At 45.7% G+C, this 16,288-nt stretch overlaps 1 protein-coding gene and 2 long non-coding RNA genes across 4 annotated transcripts in view; 1 reads left to right on the top strand and 2 right to left on the bottom strand.

The window, feature by feature from the left end:
* LOC310698651 overlaps positions 1 to 16,288 on the bottom strand; it is a 77,144-nt gene that overhangs the window by 38,896 nt on the left and 21,960 nt on the right. The gene's annotated exons all lie outside the window — the stretch shown is intronic.
* Positions 7,194 to 9,751, bottom strand: LOC310698677. Its single transcript, XR_014521691.1, has 2 exons — positions 8,909 to 9,751; positions 7,194 to 7,862 (listed from the first exon to the last, which is right to left on the bottom strand). It is a non-coding gene; the product is annotated as an uncharacterized lncRNA (long non-coding RNA).
* SLC27A4 (solute carrier family 27 member 4) overlaps positions 8,186 to 16,288 on the top strand; it is a 49,300-nt gene continuing 41,197 nt past the window's right edge. The window contains exon 1 of one of the 2 annotated variants that reach the window (XM_083485862.1): positions 8,186 to 8,497. The gene's annotated coding sequence lies outside the window, so the exon portion shown is untranslated. Of the gene's footprint in view, positions 8,498 to 12,599; positions 12,837 to 16,288 lie in introns of those variants that run through there. The other variant, XM_083485863.1, reaches the window with a different exon arrangement.

The raw sequence follows: 16,288 nt of genomic DNA, 5'->3' as shown, positions 1-16,288 counted from the left end.
GTGTGGTGAAGCTTTGAACTGCAGGTAGCAGCATTTCATGGAAGTATCTTCAGACCCTTGCCTGACTGGCCACACACATTGGCCAAAGGATTGTGTTAGACAGGAAGGACTTCTTATTCCAGCTGGGTTTTGCTTGCAGTACAAGAGTATTCCTGCATCCTTGACTCCTATGGCTTCCCAGTTTAACCTTGTACCAGGCCCCTTGACTATATCTTTTGGTTCTTCTTTGGTGCTGGGCTGCCAATTTCTTCCTGACTACTGGCTCAGCCTAGACTCCAGCGCAAAACCCAACCCTGACATATGTTGCTTAATTGCATTTATAACCAACCTTTCCTCCACATTTTATCCTGTGAGGAAGGCTTGGCTGAGAGTATGACTGGCCCAAAGTCACACAGTGAGCTTTGTGCCCGAGTAGGGATTTGAACCTTGGGCTCTTAGGTCCTAGTTCAAAACTCTAACCATTAAACAACACTACTCCCGAGGCTATCAATAGTTTTAATCAGTGTGGCTGTATTCTTCCCCCACTGTTGATGGCAGTATTCCTTTAAATACCAGTTGCTGGGAATTGCATATTGGGGAGAGTGCTGTTGCAGCCAGGTTTACTATGGAGGACTCCCTGGTCCTGAATGGGGTAGCCGTGCCTCTGAAGGACCAGGTGTGCAGCCCGGGAGTTATTTTGGACTCAGAGCTGTCCATGGAGGCGCAGGTCAGTTCTGTGTCCAGGGCTCCATCTGGTACGCAGCCTGAGACCCTACCCGCCTGCAGCTGTCTCGCCAGAGTGGTGCATGCTCTGGTTATCTCCCGCTTGGACTACTGCCATGCGCTCTATGTGGGGCTACCTTTGAAGATGACCCAGAAACTACAACTAATCCAGAATACAAAAGGTAGACTGGTGACTGGGAGTGGCTGCCAGGACCACATAACACTGGTCCTGAAAGACCTACATTGGCTCACATTATGTTTCCGAGCTCAATTCAAAGTGTTGGGACTGACTTTTAAAGCTCTAAACAGCTCCAGCCCTGTATACCTCGCCCAATTGTGATCCCAAAAGTGCTGGTGCTCAGAGGCACGCTGCCTCCAACAAGGGAGGTCTTACACAGGTCTCATGGCAAGTAGCCATTGATAGCCTTACGCAGCATTAATTTGTCCTTTAAAGCCGTCCACGCTGGTGGCAAATACGAAGATGTAGACCGAAGAGAAACTGAAGTGAGAATGTACTGCATTTTAAAAACCAGGCCTTGAAATACAATGTGCTGCTTTCTGTCCTGCAAGTGGGTGGGGATGTTCACCGACATATGTCTCCCAGTCCAGAAATGTGGTGTCGGCAACAAAGTAAAGGATTAAACTCTGCCCCAGATGTCCTTAAATACTGGCCTGGTTGGTTTCCGTTTCCATTGCAGGTGTTAATTAGCATTGCAAAATTGGGGTGATTATATTATCTCCCAAGTACTGCAGTTGCCACTATGCTTATTGGAAGTCTCATCTGGGGCTTCTGCGTTTGCCGTTTTATTGCTACTTGTACCCATTCCCACCACCACCTTCTCTAAACCTGTACATCCTTACCTCTCCACTGAGGATAAGTTGGCATCTTGCTGCTGATATAGGACTCTTAAGGCTACAGCAGATCTGTGAAGTCTTCTGAGAGTTTTGTCTTAACAGACAGGGTGAATGGGTCTTTGTGATATCACAAACAGGGTTTGGGGGGGGGGAAGGTGCTGATGTTGTTTAATTACATATTAAACTGAGGGTGGGAGAGAACTCTGACTGGATTTCTGGTGCCAGTGTCTTAATCTGGATGTTGCAATAAAATAAAATTGCAGGCATGAGGAGCACTGATTCTGCAATTAATACCTACCTGGAATCAGCCACCTGTCTGGGAGTGAAACACAGCAGTACCGTTTTGCAACAGCACCTTGTAATGACTTCAAAGACTTAAAATGTCACAAGTCAGGTGCATGATCTGTAGTTGTTGGTAAATGCTGGGAAGCCAGGCAATATGTTCAGTTTGGGCTTGTGGGACTGAGTTGTCTGGGAAAACTGTCAGAATAGAATAATCTTTCAGTGCAGGGGTAGAGACCCTGTGGCCTGCCAGATGTTGCTGGACCCACAACTCCATCAGCCCCAGCCAGTTGTGGTCCAGCAACACATGACGGGCTGCAGGTTCTGTGCTCCTCTTATAAGGAGCCCTAAGCTATCAGATTTCCTTAAATACTGCTATCGCCCAGAGTGGCTGGGGTAACCCAGTCAGATGAGTGGTGTGTGTGTGTGTGTGTGTGTGGTTGTTATTATCAAAGCATCATTGTGCACTGTGTCTGCCCATAGGCACATACAAATGTCTACAACGTTTGTAACCACCTTTTTTTTTTTTTAGCAAGTTTGCCAAATCCAAAGTGTGACGTATTGTTACTCATGCATCCTTCTGGATATAGGTAGGCACTTGGTAATAATAATAATAATAATAATAATAATAATAATAATAATAATAATAATAATAATAATTTATTATTTATACCCAGCCCATCTGGCTGGGCCTCCCCAGCCACTCCGGGCGGCTTCCATAAAAACCAAAAATACAGTAAAATATCACACGTTAAAAACTTCCCTGAACAGGGCTGCCTTCAGATGTCTTCTGAATGTCAGGTTCCCTGTAGCTTTGCTTCTCGCAATGAGGGAACCGCCAGAAGGCCCTCGGCGCTGGACCTCAGCGTCCCGGCAGAATGATGGGGGTGGAGACGCTCCTTCAGGTATACTGGACCGAGGCCGTTCCAGATGAGATGGATTGGTGCCATGCGCCAGGTTTTTGTATTAGTTTCACCTTTCAAGTTGAATTACTGAAATAAATGAACTTTTCCATGATATTCTAATTTTTCGAGTTTCACCTGTATTCCCACCCACCCCTTGCCAAACCACCATTTCCTCCCTGCCCACCTGATTGGTCATTTTACATTTGCTTTTTTTATTATTCTATAACAGATTTCCTCTTTTCCCCATGAGTGGGGAAAGTGGCTGGCAGCAGTTCTGCAGGATTTCAGGCAGGGCATCGCTCCCAGCCCCACCTGGAGATGCCATTGAGAGACTGATCTTGGGACCTTCTGCATGCAAAGCAGATGTTCTGTCCCTGAGCTGTGACCTTTCCCCTTCTGCACAAGTTGCTTCAGTCTGCCTGCCTGCCTTGCCTGGCAACTTTTCCTCCTCTCCATCCTTTCCCAGGCAGCTGACTCCCTTTCTTTCTACACCCACATCACCAACCGGGATTAAAAGCCACACTGTGGTAAACAAAGGCAGATGTTAACTTCCCTTTCTGCCTTCATAGGATTGGCCTGGAAGGGCTCCTTTCACAGAGCTGCAGGCTTGCGGTGAATTTGTCAGAATAGGTTTTCATTTTATGCAGGCTGAGCAGGCATGAGGGGGACATGGAAGCAATCACACAGCGTGGCAGCGTTATTTCCACAGTAACTGGTGCCTTCTCTCAGATACCAGGGTAGTTCTAGTGTTTACTTTATGATGGCCCTATTCTGTGCTAGCCGCCTGACACACAACTCTGCATAGAATTTAAGATGGTGGGTGGCTGGCGTTTCACAAGTGCTGTGCCCAACTACTCTACAAACAGCTTTTAAAATACTACATAAATAAACAAGGGGGCAGGAGCAGGGGCAGGAGATCTGGGCCGCCAGCTGATGCCCTCCCCCCAGATTCTGCTTCATAATTTTAAGCCTTTCCATGTTTGTTTGTTTGCTTGCTTGCTTGCTTGCTTGCTTGCTTGCTTGCTTCATCATTATAACGAATTATTTATTCGTTTATTTGTACTTAACTCTCACACACAGCATTTGCCCAGTTTCCTTCTAAAATGTGACATGTAACATCTGTTGTAAATAAAAATATGCCCTTTTCCCTTATGGGGTATCCAAGAGCCCATATAGAGACCTTACATAGGTTCCCTATTGGTAGGAGAAAATAACAGAGGCCAACCAGAGAATATTGAGAAGCAAAGCAGCTAGTAAGCCTGATCTTTATTGATCTGTTGCAACAGGGTACTCCCCTCACACGCAGGAGAAGAAGAGGACCCCTCAAAATTGCTGTGCCAGGGCTTATAAAGACTTTTGAAATTCCCATCCTCTAGATCAAGACCACCCCCAGAAACATTATGCATACATCACAGAAGGGGTGTAACCTAAGACCACCCCTCAGATACATCCCACCTACATCACAGAAATTTAAATGTTGTTTTTCTCCTGTCACAGTTTATCTCCTGTCTGGCAAGTTACTTGATTGGATTGCCTGGGGAGCCTGGCCATTCTTTTGTAGTGGTAACATACTTATTTCCTGGGCCAGGTCACAGGCTCACACCTTATTCAAACAGACATATCCTTGAGACAGGATTTGTGAGGAAAGAGACAATGGGGAGGCTTTTCCAGTTTAACCTTGCAGAGAAACATTTGCTCAGTTTAGGAATCATCATGGTTCCAGGTTGGCTTTCCTGTGCTGATCTATGTACGTGTGGTTATGAACGTTGCCATATATCTAAGACCATAAAATTCCTATCACACATCCATTTTCCTTTTCTGGAGAAGGGGCGGCGAAGATTATGCACGATTGAAAATGATAAATTTCTACACAATATTGTGCCTATGGGCAACATGGTCTTCAGGGGGCCCCAATAAAATATTTGAGGGGGTCAGGACCCCCAAAAGTTCATGGGCATTGCCATTCAAATAGTGTGTGCGTGCCACACCATGTGATCAATTATGTGGGGTGGGGCTTACTTGGGCCCCCCAATATTTTATTCAGGTTAGCAGCCCTGCAACTTGCCTCAACTCTGCCACTCCCCATTTTAATTTTAAGTAAGAATATTGGCAGCTCTCACTTTTGATTGGTTGTGGGTTGCCTGCATTGTTTGCCTCTGTTTTATTTGTCTGGCATAGAAACCATGTACGTGTTTTGCCTGTTTTGGGTGCATTCTGAGCATTGCTAGCTTTTCTCTTGTTAAATGGGGAGCTTGTGATGCCCACAATAGTTTCTTAGCTTTCCAGATGTGTCCCTTGGGCCCCAAAGGGTTGGGGGCCACTGGCATGTTACTTCTGTAGTACAGCAAGCTGGTTTCTGCAGACGGAATGGTGAGTACAAATCCTCTATTAAACAAACAAACAAGCATCCCATTTAAAGACTTAAGTTCCTCCCTTTTTAAAAAAAGGTATGACCAATAATAATAATAATAATAATAATTTATTATTTGTACCCCGCCCATCTGGCTGGGTTTCCCCAGCCACTCTGGGCGGCTTCCAACAAAGACAAAAAATACACTAAAATGTCACACATTAAAAACTTCTCTGAACAGGGCTGCCTTCAGGTGTCTTCTAAATGTCAGGTAGTTGTTTATCACTTTGACATCTGATGGGAAGGTGTTCCACAGGGCGGGCGCCACCACCAAGAAGGCCCTCTGCCTGGTTCCCTGTAGCTTTGCTTCTCACAATGAGAGAACTGCCAGAAGGCCCTCGGCACTGGACCTCAGTGTCCGGGCAGAACGATGTGGGTGGAGATGCTCCTTCAGGTATACTGGGCCAACCTGAAGTCAGATTTGCTTGCTTAAGCTGCCCCAGAAAGGGCAAAAAGGCTTTTGGTGTACAGTAAGAATGACATAATATAATAATTTATATACTACTTAATTCTAAGGTAGATTTCTAAGCAAAATATGAAAACCAGCGCACAGATATTAAAATATAAATATTCCTAATTAAAATACAGTTGTAAATGATCCCATTGAAACATAAACAACCATAAGAAAATATACAGTAAAGCAATCTCATTAGAACAACACAGCAATTAATGAAATGTTTCCCAGTTAGTCACATCTACCTCTTGTAAGCAACAATAAAGCAATCAAGCAGGATTTAGATACTAAAAAGATACTGTCAAAGAACACTAAATTATAATATTTGCAAATAAATGAATGACCACACAGAAATAGGTTTATGACTGCTTAGTTAAAGTTTTGGCTTCTGGCTTCCTCAGCAAACATTACTAATCCCAGCTGTGAAACAGAAGAAGGGGAATTATTCAAGTAAACTGTACTAAGCCTATCTCAACTCCATTGCTAAACTGAGCTTGTCTTTTTACAAGGACCATGTGTCAGTCTTTCAGTCCTTAGACTTTAGAATTCCCAGCCTAATTAACATCGGGCATATGTCGCTATACTGTTATCAACGTGTTTCCCCCTACCTATTAGTTCCGCCCCCACACTTTCTTCTCCCTAAACCCAGAGATTCCCTATGCAGTCAGTACAACTCTCCTATTTGGATTTTCAAAGCATAGGGACTCTAGAGATCCACATTAAGCCCAGTTATAGACTGGCCCAGTATGGAAGAGCCCTTAATGAGCATTCATCCTGATTTGCTTGCAGGGAGGTTAGATGATGTTGCACCAAAGGAGGTGTCATCCTGAATTTTTTGGTACATTTCCTCTATCGCTATCCCCACTGCAATGTCTGGATCCCATGGGCATAGCCAAGGAGGGTGGGGGTGGGGCACCTGTTCCCCCCATAAATCAAGTAAATAAATAAAAATACTTACCTGACCAAATGCATCACAGATAACTCGGTTCTTCCCCCACTAACATAAAGCCTCCCCCCCCCCCCAATAAAGCCAAGCTACACCCATGCTGGATTTTTTTATGTGAAGCAAGTTTGATGCCGAAGATCTCCCGGTTGACTAACTGCACAACCTGAATTTGCAGCTGTGTGTTTGAATCCCACCCCAAAATAGTGACAGTCTGGAAGTGCCCCATTTCTACTCAGAAGTCCATGAGATTTCAATCAGGCTTACTCCCAGGTAAATGGGCTTAGGGATTGCAGCCTTAATCTGTCAGTTAATCAGTTAATAAAAATACTCATCCTAATTTACAGGTGAAACCTTAGGGCTGTACCATATGTCCTGTTCATCAAGCACTCGTTCCGATTTGCTTGAGGGGAAGTTATGCAACTACTTCACCTAAGCATGTGTGGCGCCTGTGGCACTGTGGGTTAATGCTTCTAGCTCTTATGTAGAAGGTTGGTGGTTCGAGCCCACCCAGAGATAACTGTGAGCAGGATGCTTTGCAGGATATTTGACCAGATGACCCTCCCTTCCAACTCTGCAATTCAGCAACCATGACTTTCCTTACTGCAAAAAAATAATAATATCCATGGTGCTGTTTGTTGGGGGGGGTGGGCAGTGAGTTTGCTGCGCAAGAGCACCAAATCCACTTTGTGACACTCTGGAAGTCACCTTGCAAGCCTCTACCCAGAAGTGAGTTCTTAGTTAAGCACGCTTACAGGTTTCAACTTGAGTCTCCAGCTACGACTGATGCGAAATATTGGCATGTTGTTAAAAAAAAAAAGGTATAACAAAATAAAATGAAGAAATAGATTTTTAAAAATATTTTAACAAAACTTTTATGTAGTCAACTTTGTCCCCCAGAGGAGTTGGTCGTGTTATTTGTTTATTTTTACTTCTTTTAAAGTTTTGAGTTGAAGGAAGCGCAGCAAAACGCGACTCTGGTGGGACTCGAACCCACAACCTTTGAATGACTTCACCCAGTCATTAGTCTAGAAGTCCAATGCGCTATCCATTGCGCCACAGAGCCTGCTAGGTAGCGAGGGATGATCCTGCCCGTCCTCTTTTTGCCCTCCCTCCCTCCACCAGTTGCGGCTCGGCTGAGCTCTTGATCTGATTACAGAGCCGTACTTTTCCCTGTCGCCAGTTGTCCCTTTGCAAAGGCGTCTTAAGGCCACCGACTCTGCAAGGCGCGCGCGGGGACACCGCGAGCCTCTTCGCTTCTCCTTTGAAACTTCTTTTGCAAACTCCCAGCTCTTGCTTTGCTGTCTGAAGCTTTTACTCAAAAAACAAAATAAATATGTGAAACTGCTTGGGATCGTTTTAACGTGCGGTGGTAGGGCCATTGCCATAGGACCAGGGGCTGGGACAGGAGGAAACCGAGCTAGGTAGTGGGAGAGAAAGAGAGAAGGAAAAAGCAGTGCAAGAGTAAAGAAAGGAAGAAAGTCAAAGCACACAGACCTTCCCCACCCACGTGCAAGGCTGCGGAGCGCAAGAAAGACTACAAATCCCGCGGTGCATTGCGGCAGAGCGCTGCTCTCTCTCGCCCCCTGCAGGACCCCCTTTTGCCAGAGCTCCTGCAGCATCAGTGACTAGCTGCTGTTGCTGCCGTTTGGTTTCTTCCTTTTCTCCTCCCGCTTGCAATTCTCATGCGGGAGGGAGGGCAGTGCAGGTGGAAAAGGGAGGAGGAAGGAAGTGCCAAAGCCAGGAGGAGCCGCAGCCGCTGGGCTGATCAGGAGAGCCTTTGCAAGAGGAGGAGGAGGAGGAGGAGGCAGGAGAAGACAAGATCCTGCCCTTCTGACAGCTGCTGAACCAGCTGTTACTGCTGGACCCGCATCCTCTGCCCCGCGAGGAGGATGCGGTGTTGTGACACTCAGTAGCCACAGAGCTCCGTAGGATAGCAGAGAGAGGTGGGTTGCTGCTGTGTCAGTGTCTATAGCGCTGCAGCATCACAGAGCGCTACGTCGGGGGTGGGGGCTGGAAAGAGAGGGGAGCCTTTTGTCAGGGGGTACGTCCCAGGATGCTGCTGCTCATTCTAAAGCCGGGTGGATACAGGACCCCCCCCCGCAACTTGTGTGTGTGTGTTAAGGAAAGGGGGCTATTGTGCAAAGATGCCTATAAAAAAAGCTGCCTCTCCCCCCCACTTTCTGTTTGGGGAGTGGGTGTAGAAGCGGGGCCATTGACCTTATTTTCTCCTTTGTGTGCGCGTAATAATATATAATAATATCCTTCGTTTCCTAGCTGTCAGGCCCCAGCTATGCTTTCGTTTGGTTTAATGCTGCGGACGCCCTAATTCAGTCTGCAGTCCTACCTCCACTTACCTGTGAGCAAGCGCCATTAGATTCAACGGGTCTTGCTTCTGAGTAGACCTTGCTAGGAGTGCATTCTTCACAGCCTCTTCTTGTGTCTGGTTTATGTCTAACGAGGCTTATAAAAGCAGGCTTGCCTATTATCGTTGCTCCCTTTCTTCCTTTCCCATTATTTTTCGTAATAGCATCAGTGGGTTGCTGTGTAGCTGGGAGGACTTTAAGCTTAGCTCCTCCTGGGTGAAGCTGGTACTCTATTATTCCTTTGCAGATAACGAGAGTGGAGTAAAATGGAGTAGAGGGGTGAGGGAGCTACCACTTGGGATGTTTAATTGTATGTTGGTTTTATATCACTGAAAAGGACTTCTCAGAATTTAAGGCTCATATTTCAGGAATGAGTGTGGTGGATATTTTTAAGTCCATTCTTAGGAGCTGGTGTTTTAATGTTTCTTTGGGTGGTGGGGGAAGTAAGGATGGCTCTAAACATAAGATGAACAGATAATACTAAGGCTTTGTCGTCGTCTTCTTCTAAAAAAGATAATTTGATATGTGTGAGAATCCTCCCCCATCCCAGAGTTCCCTGCTGCAATCACCTGTTTTCTCAAGCAACCAAGGCAGCATGTGTGTAATATTTCTTATTGAAAGGGATGGGGGATAAATTGCAGTTTTTGCTGTGCTAACCTGCAGAGAGTTCCTCCAGGATACTATGGGATTCACTCTCCGCAGCATGACCACAAAACCCGCCAGAAATTGAAAGCCCAACAATTTCACTGAGTGTGTGGTGTGTGCTTCTCCTGTGGCACAGAAATTACCTTAAAGAGATCAGGACATTGCCTCATTCAGACCTAGGTCTGGGGGTGGGTGGAGATTTTGAGGAGGCCCCTCCACATTCCTGACCCCGTTCTTATCTCTGAGGCCCAGATCTTCTACTCACCTGGCCTCCAGGTAAATGCTTTTTGAACATTAAGGTGCCTTTTGAGCATCACCACACCTTTCCAAGCGTAAGGTGTCCTTTTCACTCCAGTGTGTGTGTGTGTGTGTGTGTGTGTGTATAGATAGATAGATAGATAGATAGATAGATAGATAGATAGATATAGATATATAGATAGATATAGATGTAAAGGGCAGCCATAAGGAAATCACTGGTTGGTGGTGGACTGTGAAAGATAAGTGTATCTGTGTATTGTTGTTATTTTCAAAGCCGTGTACAGTGATACCTTGGTTCTCAAATGCCTTGATACTCAAACGCCTTGGTTCCCAAATGCGGAAAACCCAGAAGTAAGTGTTCGGTTTTCGAACGTTTTTGGAGGCCGAACGTCTGATGCGGCTGTCAGTTATTGTTTCTGGGGTACCTGCACCAATCAGAAGCTGCGCCTTGGTTTTCGAACATTTCGGAAGTCAAACTAACTTCTGGAACAGATTAAGTTTGGTGCTTTTGTTTTTGCTATTTATTTTGTGTTTTTGTTTTTGAGGCTTTTTCGGTAAATTTGTTTTTATGACTGTGCGGAACCCAGTTCAGCTATTGATTGATTGATTGATTGATTGATTGTGTGACTGCAGAAAAGCATAAAAGCACCCCCCTCCAAACAATGACTATCATCAGTGTAAGTAAGAATTATTATTATTTTAATTTTTATCATCTACAATACTGTCTTATTTATTTTATTGTACAGTACATTGGTTATTGCTTTCATTTTATGGATCAATGGTCTTGTTAGATAGCAAAATTAATGTTAAATTGCTGTTTTAGGGGTTGCTTTTAGAAGTCTAGAATGGATTAATCCGTTTTGCATTACTTTCTATGGGGAAGCGCGCCTTGGTTTTGGAACGCTTTGGTTTTGGAATCGACATCCAGAACAGATTAAGTTTGAAAAGCAAGGTACCACTGTAATACTGGAAGGAGAATAATACTGGAAGAAGGAGAGTGCTTCTTAGCAGGCAGTGGTGAAATACCCCACCACCTCTGCTAGTCAGGGGAGACCAGTCTTCCCCAACGCAGTGCCCTGCAGAGGATTTGGGCAAGAACTGCTGTCAGCCCCAGCCAGCGGTGGCACCAATTTGGCGCTGAACCCTCCTGGTCTGACTTGGCACAAAGCAGCTTTCTTTGCCCATATTTCACCCTGGCAACCAGGACTGTGATAGGCTCACCATTGTCGTAGATGGTGCAGGGCTTTGCATCTCTGGATCAGGAGTCTAATCATCGGCTTCTGCTTTGCAAAGGTTTTGAAAGTCCACAATGGAAAGGTTGGGGGAAAGGCAAGTCCTGGTTATTTAAATGATATGTATGCGTCAAAAGAACATGCAGTATTTGAGGGAAAAAGGAAGCACAGCTAAAAGGCTAAAAAGGAAGGCTGTGTTTGTGAGTGACTGTTGTGCAAAGCTATTACAAACACAGGAAGCTGCCTTATACAGAGCCAGGCCATTGGTCCATCCAGCTCTGTATCGCCTACACTGACTGGCAGTAGCTCTCCAAGGCTTTAGAAAGGGTTCTCTCCCAGCCTTACCTGGAGATGCCAGGGACTGTGTTCAAAGCACATGATGGCCCTTTCACATTTTGTTAGAGTGCTCAGCCTACATATTTGTAAATAAACATTAATGCTACAAAATGGCACTAAGCCTCCAGCAACAACCTTCTGAGGGGAGCCAAGCCTGAAAAGTGCTGCATCCCTGGAACTTCTGACTGCTTAGAAATGTGGAGTGAGCACAACATGCTGGTGTGGCAATAGGACAGGGGTGGTGATTTTGTGGTCCAGCAACATCTGGAGTGCCACAGTCTCCCACCTCTGCACTAGTGCAGAGAACACTGGGAGGTTCCCTTGTGTTCATAGTGTGTCTCTCATTAGAAATGTACAAGTGGAATACAGTGGAAGCAAGTCTAACAGGTAGCAAAACCACTAAACTTGCCTCAGATGCTCAAAGCATGCGCACATCTCACACCACATGCCTTTCATCCAGCTTGACTCCTGATCAACAATTCCCATAAATCTGTCTGTCTCCCAAATGAAACCTGATACTCTCCTGCTTTAAAGGAAAATATCATTTGGGGGCATGAACATGCTTTTTGCCAAGTCCATGCTTGCTCATTGGTTGCTTGGTGACAGGTCCAGTCAAAGGAATCAAGACTGTCAGGTTTGTAACAGTGAGTAAGAAGCAGCAGTGTTACATCACAATAATAAGCCATGGTGAACTCAAGTGTTGAGTAAGAGGAGCTCTGCTTTCCAGTTCCTGGGTTCCCACTTTGACTGCTTAATAAACTTGTTTCCCTTTATCAAATGGCTCAAAGGGTAGTTGAATAGCAGATTGAACCCTTCCTGTTGGGCAAGAACCATAGCTCAGTGTAAGAGCACCTGCCTTCCATGCAAATGGTCCTAGGCTCAATCCCTGGCACGCCCAGGTAGGGCTGGGAATTTTGACAGTCTGAAACCCTGGAGAGCCTCTGCTGGTCAGTGTGGACATTATGGGGCTAGATCAGGGGTCAGCAACCCGTGGCTCCGGAGCTGCATGTGGCTCTTTTACACCTTTGCCGCAGGTCTGGGGCGGATACTAGCGAGGGGAGGAGGCGCATTGTGTGCCCCGACACTCCCCGCTGTTTTAAATGTTGCAATGGTTTTGTGGCTCCCAGTTTTTTTTTCTTCGGTCCAAGTGGCTCTTTTTGTCTTAAAAGTTGCAGACCCCTGAGCTAGATGCATCCTGTGAGGCCAGAGGGGGATAGTGCAACCGGTGTGCCGTTCACATGGCGAGGGAGAAGCTGCTGCACCTGTTTTTGGAGGTTTGATTGAAGCCCAGATAGCTACTAGGCGTAGGTGGGGATGACTCTGCCCTCTGGGAGGGAAGGAAGGCTAGATAAGGGTGGAACTGTGAAGAGGTGGAGAAACAGAGACAGGAGGCTGGAGGAGAGGAAGGCAGGAGGGAGCTCAAGAGCTGCTTGCAGTGACCTGGGGATGTAAGTGATTCATCTACAGTGCTGTATATTTTGGAAAGTAGTTTGTCTGCTGATTTATAGTGTATAGATGTAGATTTCAGCTGGCAAATTTAGGCTGATAAGCACAGGTTAAATCCTGATTGATTGATTGATTGGTTGGTTGGTTGGTTGGATGGGATCTATGCAAACCTCTTCTTATTTCAGGAAGGTGTTTTAGACTCTGTGAAAACAGAGGTTTTCCCTATCGTATTAGCAGAAGTTTCCGAGTGAACCTGCATGGGAATCCCTGCTCAAAATGATGGGGGAAACCCTCCCCACTTTTAGTGAGGGATTCCGAAGAGCACACCCCTTCCTGCTCTTTACGCTGAATAAGCCACTCACACAACTCCAAATTGTGAAAGAAACACCTAGCTTAATTTGGCCCAAAGTGTGAGCAGCTTCTGAAGGAAATCAAACTAGATGTCTCTCCAAATTGTATAATTCTGAACAATTACAATAGCACTGCTGATGTACAGATTCTGTGGTCGTCTTTAAAAACACACACAGAATTTTTTGGCAGGATTTTTAAAATTGTTCTTTTTCTGAAAAAAAGGGGCTAATTGACTTGTCCTCTGTGTTTTGAATCATCAAGACACAATGAACGAACTCTGCAGGGTTCCCTTGAGTCCAGTCTAGTGGGCTCCCTGCTGCAGGATGGCATTAAGAGCCCAGCCAGGGAGTTGTATTTAACCTTCTGCCCAGGCTTCAGCAAAAACCAGGATCCATTTTGTTGACTTGCCACCCAAGACCAGCAAACGAAGAGCAGAGGGGGTCAGATTCGTCTATCCCCATCCTCCTCATTGGCCAGCTTTTTAGCTGAATAACCCTTGGCTTGAGGACAGCCTGCGAACTGCAGTGTCATCTCAGGGCTCGCAAACCCCACCGGCATAGCTGATGCGTTTCCTGTTGCCTGTCTAACGTCCTGTTTCTCCCTGTCACATCAAAAGGGAGCATGATGTGCACGAATAGGTTGAAGGCCAGGGAGGGTTTGTCTGGAGTTCAGGGCTGGAGCCTGTGCCTGCAGAGAAGAATCAAGTCCTTCAGAAGCCGAGGTGCTTTACGGACATCTAAGAGTTGTTCCTGTTTCCTGTGGTGCTTCAGGCATGCCTTTCTAGATGCACACATTCATAGGGGCACTGGACACTGTCAGAGCTGAAAATAGGGGCATGCTTGTCATGCCAGAGGCATAGCTGTCAACTGTTCCCTTTTTTTTAAGGGAAATTCCCTTATTCCGAATAGGATTCCTCACAAGAAAAGGGAAAAGTTGACAGCTATGACCAGAGGCTATGACCAGAGGCTATGACCAGAGCATAGAACCGTAGAATCTTGAAGTTGGAAGGGAACCCTGAGGGTCATCTAGCCCAACCCCAACCCCCCCTCAATGCAGGAATTTTATTTATCTATTAATCTATAAACTGAACTAAAACGTCCGTGACAAATGGCCGCCCAACCTCTGCTCAAAAACTTCCAATGAAGGAAAGTTCACCGCCTTCTGAGGGAGTCCATTCCACTGTTGAACAGTGCTTATTTTCAGAAAGTTTAGTCGGAATCTCCTTTCTTGTAAGTTGAAGCCATTGGTTTGGATATGTTTGTACTTATTATATATTTATTTAATAAGATTTATACTCCGCTTGACTGTTAAAATCAAAAACAAAAAACCCTTTCAAAGTGGTTTTTAAGAAGATAATAACATCAAGATAAATTCACAACCATACTTTAAAACATACAAAAGTTGAAATACTATACAATCATCCTCAACTTTCTAAGCTCCTGGGTAGGTTTGTCTAAACAAAAATGTTTTTAGGAGGTGCCGAAAAGAGCACAGTGAAGGCGCCTGTTTGATCTCAGTGGGAAGGGGCATATCGACGGCACTGGCTGTTTAATGACATTTCATTCCAATTACACACTTTGGAAAGAATATAAAGGTAAAGGGACCCCTGACCATTAGGCCCAGTCGTGACCGACTCTGGGGTTGTGGCGCTCATCTCGCTTTACTGGCCAAGGGAGCCAGCATACAGCTTCCAGGTCATGTGGCCAGCAGGACTAAGCCGCTTCTGGCAAACCAGAGCAGCGAACGGAAACACCATTTACCTTCCCACCGGAGCGGTACCTATTTATCTACTTGCACTTTGACGTGCTTTCGAACTGCTAGGTTGGCAGGAGCAGGGACCAAGCAACGGGAGCTCACTCCGTCGCGGGGATTCGAACCGCCAACCTTCTGATCAGGAAGTCCTAGGCTCTGCGTCCACAGCGTCACCTGCTTCCCTTGGAAAGAATATGCAGTGTAGATAAATGCCAAACTTTGCAGACTTGCAAAGTTAAGTACAACCTTCTTTAAATACTTGGCAAGAGTCATTGACATGATATATAAATAATGAAAATCCAGAATATCAAGGTAAAATTCAGGATAACAGGATAACCTCTCCAATAAGAAAAGTGAGCAGAAGGTTCTGGTGGTGAATTAATGGAAGAAATGCAGGGAGACTAGTTATTTCTGGTAATGTTACCTCTGACTACTTTGTAGTGTTGTGTTCGTTCATCTACAAGTGCATGCTTCCAAACAAATTTTGCAGAGTTAACTAACGATCATTTCTCCTTCCAGGCTGCTACCAGGAAAAATCAATTATTACTGTTATCCTGCACTTTGCACTGCATTTTCCTGTCACTTACCTCACCTAAAAGAAGTCTAATCTTTTGGGAAAGTGGGTTTGTTGCAATTGCACTAAACCTGCCAATCAACTATAACTGCCCACCCTGAATTTGTCTGTATGTTACTGAAGTTCCCCAGGTTAGGGAAACACTGTCCTTGTGGGCGGATGGCCAGATGCTGGATGCCATGGTGGGCAGAGCCAAAACCAAAAGTCGGGAGCGTATCAGATGTAATTGTTACCTTTGTGAAGTAGGCTAGTTTCTGCACACACCCCTATCTATCTCCCATCCAGCCTTTATCAGAATTCAATGGCACATTTCAGCCAGGCAGATACACTTAGGAAGGGTGCGAAGCAGATCCAGTCAAGGGGGTGGCCTGGGGAGAGGTTCTGGCATTGGAAATGTCCCAAGGGCCAGGTGGAGAGGTTTCAAGGGCCACATTTGGGCCCCAGACCTGAGGTTCCACACCCCTGAAGTATGCTCTGCATGAAGAAGTGTTTTTTCCGGCTTGTCCTGAACCTCCAGCCATTCAATGTCAGGGGATGACCCCCCACATTCTAGTTTTGTAAGAGAGGGAGCAGGGAGTTAGGACTGAGATGGTTTTCAAACTTGTATGGTAGGACCATCTCCTGAACAATCATACCAAAATTCCTGTAGCTCAGCTTGGTGCCCTCCAGAGTTGTTTTGGACTACTACTCCCATCAGCCCCAGCCAGCATGGCCAATGATCAGAAATGGCTGAAATGGTAGTCTAAACCATCTGGAGGGCGTCCAGCTAGTGTTGGT

Source organism: Podarcis liolepis, assembly GCF_965112155.1.
Source record: "Podarcis liolepis genome assembly, chromosome: Z".
Classification (NCBI taxonomy): Eukaryota; Metazoa; Chordata; class Lepidosauria; order Squamata; family Lacertidae; genus Podarcis; species Podarcis liolepis.
Note: the sequence above shows the minus strand (reverse complement) of the source record. Positions and strands in the feature narration are given on the sequence as shown.